The 17,220-nt window shown below is 41.8% G+C and overlaps 1 protein-coding gene across 1 annotated transcript in view; it reads left to right on the top strand.

The window, feature by feature from the left end:
* LOC118567219 (nuclear factor 7, brain-like) overlaps window positions 1-17,220 on the top strand; it is a gene marked incomplete in the record, with an annotated part of 854,268 nt that overhangs the window by 55,995 nt on the left and 781,053 nt on the right.

Here is a 17,220-nt window from a genome sequence, read left to right as displayed (position 1 = left end):
GATAGCAGGCCATTGCCGATGTGATTCGAGTGTGTTTTTATGGTTATAACAATGGTTATCTCCACAAGGGTTTCATACATTGATGGGATATTAATGTTTATGTTATCCGGCTCACTCATTATGACGAAAAATAGGGGCGAAGCTTTTAAAGTTAGCGCCGAAAATCCGCTAGCCAAAATGCTATTCAGCTCCCGATGAGTTCCGGTTTCCGGATATTCAGCTACGGTCGTTTCAAGCATAATGTTTGCTTGGTTTCACTCTCCGCCTTCGTTCGATAAGGCTATGACCGTTATTATCGCATTAATATGGAATATTAATGTCAATTTAAAGGTGTTTTGTTTACTTTTAGGATTAGCCGATTTTAGCGACCGATCGCTACAGAGACCCCTAGCCTCCGGAGGTATAATTGCATTAATAAAATCAAGCATCCCTAAAGTTATTGATTTTACTGAGCAAATCATTCTTTAAAATGTTATTTCCTTAAATAATGTTTTGTGTAACTTGGGATTTGCATTGTGAATGGGGTTGAAACACATGCCAAATGTTGTTCTAAATTAGTTACGCTAATTTAACTCCATTACATGTTCTTTAAGTCATATCTGCAGTGAACCAGGATCCACTGAATTATTCTGATGATGATCAACCACTTTTTTTTATTTTGTGTTCTTTTGCATGTACATAGTACATGGAGTAATGATGAAAGTATTTGCTCCAAGTTGGTACTACTGGAAAAAGGGCATTATTGTTCTCAGGGGGACAACTGGACCCAGAGGCCTCCACCACTGTTTAACGACGTCCAGTTTCACTTCATAAAAGTGGCTTCCTTCACTGCCCTTTCAAACCAACGTTGCTCTCTATCCAGGATGACAACATCTGCAGATGAGTGGAAACCACTGAATCTTGGCCTGATGGTGTTGCTCTCCTGTGCTGGGCCATCCTTTTGACCAGTGGTTGCTTCTTATCCAGATATAGAACTGGTCCCAGTCCTCCTGGCACTGAGCACCTTGGACAACATTGCTCTGAAGGTGCCGGGGTACTGGATCGTTGGGGTGAACCAGTCTTTGTCCTAATGTGCTTTCAGTTTGAAAGCCACTGGGACGTCATGTTTAGTCTCACTTTCTCAGAAACTCCTGCAACATAAGGGACAACTGCTTGTCTGGGTCTGCAGCTTTTAATTAAATGAAGAGTATAAAACATTTTCATCTCCCTAACTTGCCTTTTATTCACTTTAAGGTTTTTCTTGTCTCTTCTTGTCCAGACCCTGAGATCATTTGTAGTTTTCAACCTTTTTTCCTGTTTCCCAAAATCTAGACTTTCAGGAGCCCTTTGGAGGTCACGAAGTTTGCATCTTCACTGATCACTGAACAGTAAGAACATCTCTTAAAATGGTTTTTACATCAAAAGCAGCGTTTGGTGGTTTAAGCTCTGCAGGAATGCAGCCGCTACTGTCAGCTCTCCCTCAGCTCAGACTCTCAAACATGTCGGTAATATTTCCAGTAACGCTTATTGACAGCTACAGTCCTCATTAATGTACACAAACGCAGATTCCTTGTGGTTGTGTAATGAGCGGTTAGAGACCAACGAGCAACAATAAAACAAGGAATTTATTAAATCCCACAGTTCAGTTGTTTGGCTGCTGACAATAAACGTTCTCCTGCGCTGTGATGCTGTCTTTTTGATGTCCGCCAGGATCTCTGAGCAATGCTGCAGATAGAGAGAGTGAGACTTATTTATGATGACCAACAGCTGCATTTAACCATGCAGTCTAATCCGAACCTTCAGCACAAAATCTCTGCTCTAAATCTGAACCCAAACCTTTCTCCAACATCCCCTTTGCCCTCAAGCTGTGGTATGTAACACTTAATATTATAACTTAAGTTGTTCTTCATGTCTGGACCTGTGGAGAAAATGCTGCATATCATCTTCATTTGTCTGGAAACCTTAGCACATCAAGTTGGAGTTGTCAGTGAAGCAGCTTTAATCCGTCCATGGTTATTTATGTTGTGTTTTAAAAAAAAAAAAAACATCCTTGTGTTGTTTTGCAAATCTTAAAGAGCCATTCATCTGTCTTCGAAGACACTGAGTTTTTACTGCTGCTTCTGCAAGTTTTATTTGATAGTTTTGATGTTCAGTCTTGCAAAATTGGCAGATCTCATGCCAGCGTGGCTGTGCATTGAATCCAGGATGCAGAACTCTTACATCAGAAAAGAAAAGGGAAGATTTCTCCTTCTATGTTTTTAGTCAGCCAGATAAAACTGCCTTTTAATAAATGCCAAAACCTTTAATGGATTAGTTTGCAGATTTGATGCATGTTTTTGTTTTGCAAAGAAATCTACAAGATATTTAATTTTTTCCACTGTAAATTACAGCAAGGTCTTCTAACGTGGCTCCCTGACTAGTGAGCACCCAGAAGGAGAGGTTCAGTTTGGGTGTAATCTGGTCCACATGCAGGTCAGCGTTCAGTGTGTAAATGGTTCAGTTTTCAAAGAGTCGGCACATCCAGAACAGACACATGATTGAAGGTCAACAGACTCAGAGGAGCATTTGACACATCACCACCAAACAGAGTCAAGCTGGGTAGGATAATGCAAAAAAACATGGACCCCAGGATCAAACGGCCTGCTGCTGCTGCTGGTAACGTAGCAGTAGTATTTTAAGATTTGTGAAGATTTAGATAGAAGGTGATCGTATTGCTGCAGCCTGGTTTCTGTAAGACAAAATTAATCAGTTTCATTGTCACAGTGTTTGAAGAACGGTATCTTGTGTTCAATTGACCACATTTACTTGTTTTATTTGTCTGTTCAGTAGAGTAGAACGGTTCGGTTTGGACAACTAATGAATTTGGCCAAATCCTTACAAAGAAGAACCGCTCTGTCCAAAGTGGGAAGGAGGCTGTCTCTCAAAAGGTTTCCCACAAAACATTCGCCAATTACCGACGACCACAACCTCCAGTGGTTAATGGGTGACGGGGTGACTGGTCATTAAAGGAATGAATGAACATGGTGGCACAGCTGGTAGCACAGTCCCCCTGGAAATAAAATATGGATGGTTAATAACTAAATAAATGAAACCACGCATTAAAACATTCAAATATGTATTTAACTGATATGTAAGTTGTTCCTGCAGCATCCCTAGTTTGTTCACAGACGTTTTTCTAAAATGTCAGAAGTTGAAAATAAAGAAATCAAACATGTCTTGTTCCGCACTAGAACGTTAACTGTTCCATGGATGACTAAAGCGATCAGTTTTAACATTCAAACATCAGCGTTGAGTCAGGACGTAGTGTGAGGGAGTCACGGACTGAACATTTTTACACAGTTGCTGTTAACACATGTTCTTCACAGTGGGACATTTTCAGCTTGATTTACGCTCTCAGTGTGAAATACGAGAGTGAGGAGAACCTCCAGGAGGAAGAGTTTGGCACCGACCGTGTTTCTTTTACAGCACATCAAAAATGATGGATGAAGTTGCATGATGGCTGTTTCTTGTGTTGATATAAATGCCACATGTATTTGAACTCATCAACAAACTTCACAAAGGAAAATCAGAGAAACGTCTGTTGGAAAGAGAATAAAGGAAAAGTGTTAAAGTCATAGCGTCATTAAATGCTATGCGTGGTTAGCTGCAGAGATTATAAACTAACTTAATGACTAACTTAAATACAAATTACAAAAATGACTTAAAATTGTTTGATATAGTACATTATGGCACAGAAACACAATTTGCACTTTAACACAAAACTCATTGGGAACTATAATGGCACATTTTATGTATTTATGTATGAGTGCATGACAGAACCATCCAGAGTGATACCATCTGGACCACATCCTTACTACTTCCATACGATCTATGAGGTAAAGTAGCAACTAGGTGCTTCTAATTAAATCAGTTTAATTATCTAATCATGAGAATGTGTGGCATGCCAATTCGATTGAAGTTTGCATGATGTATCTGAACATCTGGAGCAATACCCTTTAGACAGATAAGACCAAAGTAGACATGTTTGTCCTCGATGCACAAAACCTGGTTCTGAAAAATCCAAATGTAGCATTTCAATTCAATTCAATTTTATTTATAACAAGCGCTAATTCACAACACATCACCTCAAAGCTGTTTAGAAAGTCAGACTCCATCAGATCCTCCAGGTTGGTGAGAAAGTTTCCTCTCTAAGGAAACCCAGCAGGTTGCATCAAGTCTCTCCAAGCAGCATTCACTCCTCCTGAAAGAGCGTAGAGCCACAGTGGACAGTCGTCTGCATTGTTGATGGCTCGCAAAAAAACACTCAAACATTTCAAGCCAAAATGTGGCTTGCAAGGATTTTGTACTTTACCACTTTCTATCCCCTGTGGAAAGATCCAGAACTAGAAGCTCCCATTATTTTGCCATCTCTTTTGAAAACCATATAATCCAGATCTGTTCTGTACTGAAAAATGCTCAGGACAAACAAGCACTGCTGGTGCTGGCTGTTTCATAGCTTTGCTGAAAATGTCCTATTCGTTAGAAAACTGCGACTCTTCATAAATCTGACAAAACTCTGACGTCAAGTTTTGAGGTTTAAAGTCCCTCAGGAGATAAAGGCACTATAAAACTAATGGTGTCGGTTTTTATTTTAGTCTATTGTGTCATCGCCATCTATTTTTCTTTTCTTTTTCAGGTTGCATCACACCCCCCCCCCCCCTTCCCCTGCTCTACCAAAGCCAGTTTACTATTACCATTGATGTTTTCTATCTGGTCTGATCTACAAAAAGCCCACATGCCCCCAAAATGTCCTACTAAACATAAAGGGAATTCAGTATTTATGCAATATTTGCTGAGTGCTTTGGTTATTTTAGGCTCTAGTGTATATTTATTTATTCTTATGCGGATAATGGAAAGCTTTTATCCAACGCAAGTTATAAATGAGGATGAAACTGCATCCATCCATCCATTATCTGTTGCTTACCCAAGATCGTGTTGTAGGGCCAAAATGTCCAGGAGGACAATCCAACATCCATCTCCCCAGTGACATCCTCCAGCTCATTTTGGAGGATCCCAAGACTTGACAGTTCCACTGTTGAGTTCTGGGTCTTCCTCCCAGTGATCCTGCTCCAAACCACCTCAGCTGACACCTTTCGATGCAGAGAAGCAGTAGCTGTACTTTTCCAGATTGCTAAAACACACGCAGACTGCAGAAGCATAGTTCCATGAACCCCTCAGCAATTCTGCAAAGGTAAAGATCTGGTCCATTGTTCAATGGCCAGGACTAAAGCCGCCTCGATTCTCCTAAATCCAAGCTTCAGCAGTCAGTCAGAACCTCCTCTTTACCCAGAGAAGGTTTTCCCAAGGAGGATGAAAAGTGTGATCCCTCGATAATTGGAACAAAAACTGGGTCCACCTCTCCAAGGTTGATCCACTCCTCCATGAGATATTGAAGAGGCATGTCAACCAAAAAAGCCCTACAATGTACAGATCCATTAGAAACTCTGGCTGAATATCCTCCAAACCTGTTATGCCACTGATGGGGAGCTTTTGTTCTACCTCAGGTACCTCTGCCACAGTGATAGAATCACATTCCCCCAATTCTTCACGCTCTGGCTCCTCCGAGGAGGACATGGTGGTCCGATTGAGGAGATCCTCCAATTGCTTCTTCTACCGCTCTGTAATGTCCTCAGCATGGGTCTGCAATGGTCCTCCCTAAGCATACACAGCTTGGAATGATCCCTGTTTCCCTTTTATGAGTCGCTGAAATGTTTTCTAGACTTTCTAGACTTGAGGCCAACCGAAAGTCTTTCTCCGCTGTTTCCTCCTGCACCTGAGTTTCAGTTTCAAAACAACTAAGGCCGAGGTCTTTATGGCCATCTAGTACCTTTCAGCTGTTTCAGGAGTCGCTAAGGATAACCAAGCCTTAAAGGCCTCCTTCTTTAGCTTGACGGCTTCCAACACCGCTTGTATCCACCAGCGGGTGGATCCAACAGCCACCGATAACCTTCAGGCCACAGCTGCTGGAAGTCTCTGTCAGGTTCTTCCATGGAGACTCTGAAGGGGGTCACAACCACAGAGTTTAAGCAGTTTGTTGAGAGCAGTTGGATGTGATGGAATGGGAAACCGTGAGGGCCCTGGTCACTGACTGCGGGAAAGAAAACAGACAAGACTAAGCACTGACAGCAAGCAGGAAAGCTGAGCAAATGTGGCCGAGGCTGACTCAGGGACAGAGTAAGTAGTGAAGTCCAGGTGGACAGTGACGCGGCACACAGTGAGCTATGGTTGACAGTCTGGATGGTAGTTTCCAGTGGACGGCTGGTGGCGGAGCACGTCGAAGGAGGAACAGACACATGGTGGCTCAGCTGAGCATTGGGAGCATCTTCAGTGTTCGATGAGCAGAGTTTGACTGGAGTTTTTAAAACCCCGACTAAGAACTGAAGCTTGAATTCCAGACGCGAGCTAATACTTTCAGGGACATGAGTAATTCAAGAAGCACAGGTACAGGTACAGGAAGCAACAGGAACAAGGTGTGGTGAGGTTACCACTCCGGGAGAGCTGACTACTGCCTCCTTAAATGCTCCACTTGATGGGTGCTGATGGGAAACACCTGCGGCTGGCGTCCACCCTGTTTCACCCTGCTGGAGAAAGGTGAGAATACACCACAACACCACCACACAGATCCGTGCACCTGACAGTCACATCTTCAGTGAAGGTGCTGAACACAGTCCATGCCAGTTTCATGCCCCCAGCCTCCCTTGGGAAATGAGAGAAATTCTCCTGGTGAGACCAAGTCATGACATTAGCCTTTGGGAAAGCATTCAAGTTTCTGGGAGCCGTTCCATAAAGCTCTTTGTGGAATTCCAATTTGTTCATGTTAATAATAAATCTTCCTCAAACTCTAGGGTCACCTGTGGAGTACCACAGGGTTCAGTCCTTGGACCAATTCTCTTTACTATATATATGCTTCCGATTGGCAAAATTATCAGACAGCATGGGATTAATTTCCACTGTTATGCTGATGATACTCAGCTATATTTATCCATAAATCCTGATGAATCCAATCAATTACTTCGACTGCAGGCATGTCTTGACGACATCAAAAGTTGGATGACTTTAAATTTCCTGCATCTAAATTCTGACAAGACCGAAGTTGTAATCTTTGGGCCAGAGTCCTCAAAAAATAAACTTCTTAACCAATCACTTAATCTGGGTGGCATTAACTTGGCCTCTGGTAATAAAGTAAAAAATCTTGGTGTTATTTTTGACCAAGACATGTCATTTAAATCCCATATTAAACAGATTTCCAGAGTTTCCTTCGTTCACCTCCGGAATATCGCCAAAATTAGAAACATTCTGTCCAGGAGTGATGCTGAAAAACTAGTCCATGCATTTGTTACTTCAAGGCTGGACTATTGTAATTCTTTACTATCAGGAAGTCCACAAAATGCAGTTTGAAGTCTTCAGCTGATCCAAAATGCTGCAGCAAGAGTTCTGATGAAAATCAACAAGAGGGATCATATTTCTCCAATTTTAGCTTCCCTTCATTGGCTTCCTGTTAAATCAAGAATAGAATTTAAAATTCTTCTTCTAACGTATAAAGCCCTTAATAATCAAGCTCCATCATATATCAGAGCTCTGATTACCCCGTATGTTCCTAACAGAGCACTTCGCTCTCAGACTGCAGGTCTGCTGGTGGTTCCTAGAGTCTCTAAAAGTAGAATGGGAGGCAGATCCTTTAGCTATCAGGCTCCTCTCCTGTGGAACCAACTCCCAGTTTTGGTCCGTGAGGCAGACACCCCGTCTACTTTTAAGACTAATCTTAAAACTTTTCTTTTTGACAAAAATTATAACTAGTGGCTCATGTTACTCTCAGCTACCTTTATAGTTTTACTGCTATAGGCTTAGGCTACTGGAGTATATCAGGATCAAATTTTCTCACTCTATTGAGTTCTACTGTTCTTCAATTATGCATTATGTGTTGTCATTTCTGCTTTAACTTTCTGTTCTCTCTCTTTTTCTTCATAGTAGGTACACCTGGTCTGGCGTTCTGTTAACTATGACATCATCCAGAGAAGACGGCTCACCCGCTACTACCATCTAATGTAGAACAGATTACTAGATCAATGTGTGCTTCTGTGCTTGTTTGTCTGTCTTGTTGTGTCTCTGCTCTGTCTTCTGTAACCCCAGTCGGTCGAGGCAGATGACCGTTCATACTGAGCCCGGTTCTGCCGGAGGTTTTTCCTTCCTGCTAATGGGTGGTTTTTCTTCCCACTGTCGCTTCATGCTTGCTCAGTATGAGGGATTGCAGCAAAGCCATATACAATGCAGATGACTCTCCCTGTGGCTCTACGGTTCCCCAGGAGTGAATGCTGCTTGTCGGGACTTTGATGCAATCAACTGGTTTCCTTATATAGGACATTTTTGACCAATCTGTATAATCTGACCCAATCTGTATAATATGATTGAACTTGACTTTGTAAAGTGCCTTGAGATGACATGTTTCATGATTTGGCGCTATATAAATAAAATTGAATTGAAAAATAAAATTGAATTGAATTTGTACGCCATCATCAGTGACTTGAGCTTTATGCGATGGCCACTGGAGTTTTCTGACCTTTGGCAGAGGTTTTACAGCACAGTTAGCAGGACATTGCAGTATTCGAGGTAAGAAATTACCAAAGCCATTATTTGCAATAATGAGGTATTTCACAATTTTGTGTTTGATACATAGTTAAAAAATACTTTTGAGCCACAGTTTTAATGTCTTCACTATGTTTCTGCAATGTACAGTCATAAAAATAAGGAAAACCCATTGAATGACAAAGGTGAGTTCAAACTTTTGATTGTTAGTGTAGTATATACATAAAATCCCTGTCTTGTGCACGCAGGCCCTGTTCTTGGCTTTTCCCTGATAATTTTTTTGTCCTAGATTGTAGTTGCTGTTCTGCTTCTCTGTTTTTGATGCGAGCGTTGGAATCCGAAGTCAGAGTCCTTGTTTGGACCCACAAACTTGGCGAAAAAATTTCATTCTGATTATTTTTGCTCATGGTTAAGATAAAATGCCATGTCATGAAGTGGTCCACCAGCTCCCTGGACTCAGCTTTTAGTCCATCTCTGATCCACCTCATGACTGTTAAGTCATCTCATTATTTGTGCAGATGACTGGAAGTCTGAGATGTGCAGAGTGAAAAGCTTTTCTCAGTTCTCCTACTGTTCTCTGTCATTTTTCTCTTCATAGAAGGTACACCTGGTTTGGCGTTCTGTTAGCTGTGACATCATCAGGGGAGGCAGATCATCCTCTATTACCATCTAACATAGAAAGTACTCCTGGGTCAATGTGAGCTTCTGTGCTTTCTGTGGCTCAGCTCTGTCTTCTCTACCATAGAAAGTACTCCTGGGTCAATGTGAGCTTCTGTGCTTTCTGTGTCTCTGCTCTGTCTTCTCTAACATAGAAAGTACTCCTGAGTCAATGTGAGCTTCTGTGCTTTCTGTGTCTCTGCTTTGTCTTCTCTAACATAGAAAGTACTCCTGGGTCAATGTGAGCTTCTGAGCTTTCTGTGTCTCTGCTCTGTCTTCTCTAAGCCCCAGTGGGTGGAGGCAGATGAGCGTTCACACTGAGCCTGGTTCTGCTGGAGGTTCTCCTCCCTGTTAAAGGGGAGTTTTCCTCTCCACTGTCGCTTCATGCATGCTCAGTATGAGGGATTGCTGCAAAGCCATCAACAATGCAGACGACTGTCCACTGTGGCTCTACGCTCTTTCAGGAGGAGTGAATGCTGCTTGGAGAGACTTGATGCAACCTGCTGGGTTTCCTTAGAGAGGAAACTTTCTCACCAACCTGGAGGATATGATGGAGTCTGACTTTGGAAAGAGACTTGAAATGACGTGTGTCATGAATTGTAGCTATATAAATAAAATTCAATTGAACTGAATTGAAAAAGGAATGAGGAGGGAGCAGTTCCCTGTGGTGCTCCCATACCACTCAAACCTGGTAGGACACACAAGCTGTCATTCTTTTCATTCTCACAAACTGTGGTCCGTTAGGCAATTGTTGAGGCCAGCACCTTTGGTAAATGATCCTTACATTATGCTCACCGGCAGTTAGCTTAGGCACCACTTGCTCTGGATTGCATAAGAGCAATGCACCTTTCATTATGTTCTGGTCTAAAGAATCAAGCAGGTTTGGGAAATTAAAAGCACTTGTCTCCGCCTCTGTCCCCAAGACAAAGTGCCCCCCTCGTCATGATTGCATCATTTATGAAATTAAATCTCAAACACATTTTAAGTGAATGTTAAATTTTACTTTTTCATTTCGCCTCAAGAACTATGAACTAGAGCTGTTATTTATTCATGTCCCCCCTTTGTTATAATAATCATCTGTATATTATGCTACTGTACATATCTGTAAAACTCTATTCACAGTAATATCCACCTGCTATTGCACTTCTGCTTTGACCTAAACTGCATTTTGTTGCCTTGTACCTGTGTAATGGCAATACAGTTGAATCTAATCTAATCTAATCCTTTGAGGATATAGAGGTTTGAGGGCAGCTTTAGGACTTCAAACTGTATTTTGCCCATGCGTGGAAAGCACAAACATTATTAAACGCCTTCAGTTGAGACTGAAGTTAAATTTCAAGATTACATCACAGACTCAGGTTTTATGTGATCCACCACTCATATATCTTCTTCTTTTACAACCCAATTAGACGCCTGCTGTTTTTTTCTTGTTTTTAATTCTTCCAACACATTTATCTTAAATGCTTTGTTTGCTGTGTCCATATCCAAATGGCAAAATACTCCTTGATTGTTCTTTGAAAGTGACTTTATGCAGAGAAAATATCAGATCCCTGATCAGCCGAGAGAAGTCAAAGGTTGAGGCTGCAGCTCCTGTCTGGTCTGACCTCTTTCTTCTCAGCCAACAAACAGAAGAAATATCATACCCAGGAGTTCAAGAGCAAAGGAGGGTTCCTGTTAGTTATTTTCCCAAGTCACGTAAGTTATGTTAAGGGCACAATGAAAGACAAACGGCACCGCTGGGGGGACGACTTCACTGCAGGTTCAGAGTTTCTGTCTCATGCATCATCTGATGTTTGAGGCGTTTCAAAAAGTGGTCATAAATATTTCTAATCTAAGCCTTTGGAGAGAAAACATGTTTCACATTTAGGGAAAAACATGGAAGCTCCATCTAATCTCCCGGGGGTTTCAGTAAAAGAAATGAAAAAAAAAGAAGTCAGGTTTGCTTTAATGAGAGCAAAAGGATTAAAAGGATAATTTCTCATAGGTCTAGGTTCCTTACAAAAAATAAAAAAAGAGCAACTGAGAGCCACATGTGGAGCTCTATTCCAATAAGGGATTGTTCTTCAGACGGAGAAGGGAAGAATGCCAGAAATTTCTAAAAAGAAAGATGTGCATAACTGCACATGCCACAATAATACAACTTTGATCCACGACTGAACAATACAAACATCCAGAAAATCAGCCGGCTTCTCTCTGCTGAGGGATGCCCAATTTTCTCTGAAAACTAAAAACAGATTTCAAGGTTTGACTTGAGACTTGACGATTTTTCCAATTTCACAGCTATTTCCATAAGAAGGATAATGTGACAACTTCAAGCTATTACTTCTGGAGAGAAAGGGATAAATCAAATTCTTGTAGCATGAAGTAAGTGTCATTTGTTTGCAAATAATTTTAACACAGCGGGCCCCTTCCAAAACACAGTGAAGAACATTTGTAAAGGGGATTTAAGAGGCAGCGCAGCAACTGAGGAGTTATGGTGTGGCTGCTGCATTATGGAGAATTTTATAGCCCTATAGGGACCTGAAACATGAGCGGGGAAACATGATACAGTTATCCTGACAGGGATTTCAACCGGTCACCTTCAACCAACAGAGTAACTTTATCTGTATTCATCTCTGAAATATGGCCTTAAATGGTCAAAGCAAAACAGGAAACAACGTAAACCCAAATTCAATTCAATTCAATTCAATTACATGTTATTTATATAGGACACAACAACATGTCATCTCAAGGTTCTTTCCAAAGTCAGACTCCATCAGATCATCCTGATTGGTGAGAAAGTTTCCTCTCTAAGGAAACCCAGCAGGTTGCATCAAGTCTCTCCAAGCAGCATTCACTCCTCCTGAAAGAGCGTAGAGCCACAGTGGACAGTCGTCTGCATTGTTGATGGCTTTGCAGCAATCCCTCATACTGAGCATGCATGAAGCGACAGTGGAGAGGAAAACTCTCCTTTAACAGGGAGGAGAACCTCCAGCAGAACCAGAACCAGGCTCAGTGTGAACGCTCATCTGCCTCCACCCACTGGGGCTTAGAGAAGACAGAGCAGAGACACAGAAAGCACAGAAGCTCACATTGACCCAGGAGTACTTTCTATGTTAGAGAAGACAGAGCAGAGACACAGAAAGCACAGAAGCTCACATTGACCCAGGAGTACTTTCTATGTTAGAGAAGACAGAGCAGAGACACAGAAAGCACAGAAGCTCACATTGACCCAGGAGTACTTTCTATGTTAGAGAAGACAGAGCAGAGACACAGAAAGCTCAGAAGCTCACATTGACCCAGGAGTACTTTCTATGTTAGAGAAGACAGAGCAGAGACACAGAAAGCTCAGAAGCTCACATTGACCCAGGAGTACTTTCTATGGGAGATGGTAATAGAGGATGATCTGCCTCCCCTGATGATGTCACAGCTAACAGAACGCCAGAGAATGGCAGAGAACAAAAAATTTAAATAACAACAAACAACTTAAATTGGAGAGCAGTAGGAGAACTCAGCAGAGTGAGAGAAATAGACCCTGATGTCCTCCAGCAGCCTAAGCCTATAGCAGCATAACTATAGAGGTAGCTCAGGGTAACATGAGCCACTTTAACTAGAAGCTTTGTCAAAAAGGAAAGTTTTAAGATTAGTCTTAAAAGTAGACGGGGTGTCTGCCTCACAGACCAAAACTGGGAGTTGGTTCCACAGGAGAGGAGCCTGATAGCTAAAGGATCTGCCTCCCATTCTACTTTTAGAGACTCTAGGAACCACCAGCAGACCTGTAGTCTGAGAGTGAAGTGCTCTGTTAGGAACATACGGGGTAATCAGAGCTCTGATATATGATGGAGCTTGATTATTAAGGGCTTTATACGTTAGAAGGAGAATTTTAAATTCTATTCTTGATTTAACAGGAAGCCAATGAAGGGAAGCTAAAATAGGAGAAATTTTGGATCAGCTGAAGACTTTGAACTGCATTTTGTGGACTTCCTGATAGTAAAGAATTAAAAAAGTCCAGCCTTGAAGGAACAAATGCAACGTTGTCAGCAGCTGTAAGTGGCAGCAGAAATAGAACAGGGTAGTGCACTACAACTACATATTACCACCTGTCCATAACATGTTCTCTGGCAGTCATAACAAAGCAAAAGTGTCTACTGGAAATGTTTCTATAGCAGGACGGTAACATTTCTGCATAAAAGCACAAGGCTGACTTGGGACATGCAAACGACAAGAAGCAGTCATGTGCTCTTTAACCACAGAGCGCTTGAAGGAAACTTGTTCAGCATTTTCAAACTGTGATTGTTATGCCCAGACAAACAAACAGAACCTGACATCCAGCTGGACACGGAGTTTGTGTTTAAAAGTCCTGGACATCCTATTAACAAAGGGGTTTGTAGGGCCAGCTGTCGTTGAAGCCTCAGAATATAAAGGCATAGACGCAGGTGCAGGAGGATGACATGACCGATCTGCTGTGAGACGATCACGGGTGCAAGAAATGAACTAATTGCCACGGAGCAGGAGAGTGACATATAGCTGAGCCCAGAACAGCTTTATGTATATACAGCTGGTGAGTTACTTCTAGGTCTGTAGTCTTACTTCAGTAAAGTTAACACTTCTAACGCTTTGCTGGGACGTATTTAATGCGATGTCCTGATAACGACGCTCTTGAGCAATGATTTCCAAAGCTGAGGGGGGCACAGGGGAAGTAAATCTCTAGCAACAAAGAAACTGCCAACATACTTTAAACATGTAGAAAAAAACAAAAACACATTGAATAATGTGATAAAACTCTAGGTGGGCTAAGTTGCTCCAAACCCTGACAGACGGCTTTTACGTCGACCCACTTCTTATTTACTGTGTGAACATCGGCAGGAACCAGGAGAGGACTGAGACTTCAGCGCCGAGGAGAAACTACAGGAAAAACATCTGGGAGAAGGCCTCTCCTGGAGCCCAAACCATTAACACAAGATTTAAACTGCTGCAGCACAAACGCTTGTTAAGGACATATGTTACTCCTGTAAGAGTTTGGTTCCCTGAATGTGGTCAAGGTCAAGACAAGTCAGGCCTTCTGCAAAGAAACTCTTGACAGTAATTTCAAGATTAACGGGAAAGTTTATTGCTCTGGGTGCAGAGTTGTGAATTTTACTAGAAATTCAATTAACAGGAAGGAGGAGAAAACGGTTCCGCTTCAGTCTGTTGCAGGTCAAACATATTCATTTAAGATCTTTAAGATTCAATTTCAATTCAATTTTATTTATATAGCGCCAAATCATGAAACATGTCATCTCAAGGCACTTTACAAAGTCAAATTCAATCATATTATACAGATTGGGTCAGATTATACAGATTGGTCAAAAATGTCCTATATAAGGAAACCAGTTGATTGCATCAAAGTCCCGACAAGCAGCAGTCACTCCTGGGGAACCGTAGAGCCACAGGGAGAGTCATCTGCATTGTACATGGCTTTGCTGCAATCCCTCATACTGAGCAAGCATGAAGCGACAGTGGGAAGAAAAACCACCCATTAACGGGAAGGAAAAACCTCCAGGCAGAACCGGGCTCAGTATGAACGGTCATCTGCCTCGACCGACTGGGGTTACAGAAGACAGAACAGAGACACAACAAGAGAGACAAAAAAGCACAGAAGCACACATTGATCTAGTAATCTGTTCTACATTAGATGGTAGTAGAGGGTGAGCCGTCTTCTCTGGATGATGTCACAGTTAACAGAACGCCAGACCAGGTGTACCTACTATGAAGAGAAAAGAGAGAGAACAGAAAGTTAAAGCAGAAATGACAACACATAATGCATAATTGAAGAACAGTAGAACTCAATAGAGTGAGAAAATTAGATCCTGATATACTCCAGTAACCTAAGCCTATAGCAGTAAAACTATAAAGGTAGCTGAGAGTAACATGAGCCACTAGTTATAATTTTTGTCAAAAAGAAAAGTTTTAAGCCTAGTCTTAAAAGTAGACAGGGTGTCTGCCTCACGGACCAAGATCAAAGATCAAAGGAGATATGTGGTTCTACTTCTAATCAATGAATCAAAGGAAAGTGAAATTTTTCTGCCATAGGAAATATTGAAGAGATATGCTTAACTTGTCTAAATTTTCTGAATTACCTGTATTGATAAATTATTAATATAGTATGATGCTGATGCCTGGGGTGGGTTGAGGGGAATTTTTTTATAATTTGTTTATGTTTAATATGATTTTAAAACATGAAATCTTCATGCACATGAGAACAAACAGTCCGGTTTCACTGATTGGAGGCAGCGGCTTGATCCTGGGGAGGGACGCGCCTCATCCAGGTGGCCAAGGCCCACACAGCTCTGCCACGCCCTCCTGGAAAACCTGCAGTTCAGTGGAGAAAAACAAGCACAGCCAAGATCCCTGACAGTCATAGCAGATACATTATTGTGCGTTAGCACCACAGAAACAGCTTTGTTGCATAAAGTACATGCACACAACACGAAGCTCGTTAAGAAGAAGCCACCAGTCTGTGTCCTGCTGAAAGGACATATTTTAAACATATTGATCAAAATTAAAAAGGCATTAAAATTAAACCAAAGGAACCTGAGAAGTGTGATTTAAAGCTATGTTTTAATGCTACAGCAGTGCAGGAATCCTGCATATTTAACGGTTTGCTTTTTTTTCCTGATTTTCTTCTTTATTTATATGACTTTAATTTGAGGCAACAGGGTTCGGATCCCAGTTGCACCAGGAATGGCAGCTGGTGTTAAAACTCAACCAGGTCTGTGTGCAAGTTGTGTTGAACTGCTGAGGCGACCCCTGAATAAGGGACCAGCTGAAAGGACGTCCTCCCTCTCACTAACAAGGCTGGAGTCATTCGTACTGTGACAAAAATGCTCCATTTTAGTCCGTTTATGTTGTTCATGTGAGCAAACCAGGAAAGCTGATGGTCATTATCAACAAAATTGACTGGAAAATTAGTAATCTTTGGCTTTGCATATTTCCACACCCACTCAAGACAGAGAATCAGTGTCCTTCTGACCCAGCTCCCCTCTTCCCTAATTGGGAGAAGGTGGTTATTAGTCAGTAAATTAAAAATAACACAATAATAAAGGACAGATGTGCTACTTCTGTGATTTAAGCCGCTTTTTTTTTTTTTTTTTTTTTACTGAGATCTGAGTGATGGTTTTATAGGATCTGACCTCACCTCTCGGCCATGTGTGGGACCAATTTTCTGCTTCCACAATGTGAACAGAGTCCGGGCGCACATGTGCACGTTGCAGGTGAAGTTTATCCTTTTAAATCCTCAACCTGGCCTTGAGCTCTGTTCTCGGTTTGGCCGTTTATATTCAAACATTTATGGTTTTGTGATCTTTGATTCATAGTTTGACATTCAGACACCGCATCATTCAAACTGACGCACAGACGCAGTGAAAGCCAACAAAGTGTCTGTTCTCTGCAAAGTTATGTGAAGACTTTCTTTGTGAAGCTGGTCAGGTAACTCAGATGTCTGAAATAGAAGTGATAACTCTATAACCCAAAACTTTGTGACTTTGTTCTCTTCAGCTTCCACTTCTATTACATTTTGTGGTTGATATCAAATAGTGTTTAGAAACTGTATCTTTAATTGGTTGAATTTACTTTGGAGTCAGAGGCACCTTTCAGATTGGGGAAATGTAAAATATCAATCGTCTATAACCATCTGTCCTTGCAGGCTGGAGGTTTTGCATTTGTGTATTTGATGGGGGGGGGGGGGGATTGCCTAGCACACACTCATACCGACGGACATCTTAGAGAGACAAACGGGCGTAACAGTCTGCTGTTGTTTTTGGACAGTGGGAGTACCCGTAGAGAACCCAAGGATGCACAGGGAGAACATGCAAACTGTGTGGTGAAAGCCCAGAGTTCAAACCCAGGACCTACTTGCTGCAAGGCAAGGATGCAATCACTCTTCAGCCCATCAAGATGTAAAACAGACACCGGCAAACCCTCAGAGACAGAAATGTGAACACT

The sequence above is a fragment of the Fundulus heteroclitus genome, chromosome 20, assembly GCF_011125445.2.
Source record: "Fundulus heteroclitus isolate FHET01 chromosome 20, MU-UCD_Fhet_4.1, whole genome shotgun sequence".
Lineage (NCBI taxonomy): Eukaryota > Metazoa > Chordata > Actinopteri > Cyprinodontiformes > Fundulidae > Fundulus > Fundulus heteroclitus.
Note: the sequence above shows the minus strand (reverse complement) of the source record. Positions and strands in the feature narration are given on the sequence as shown.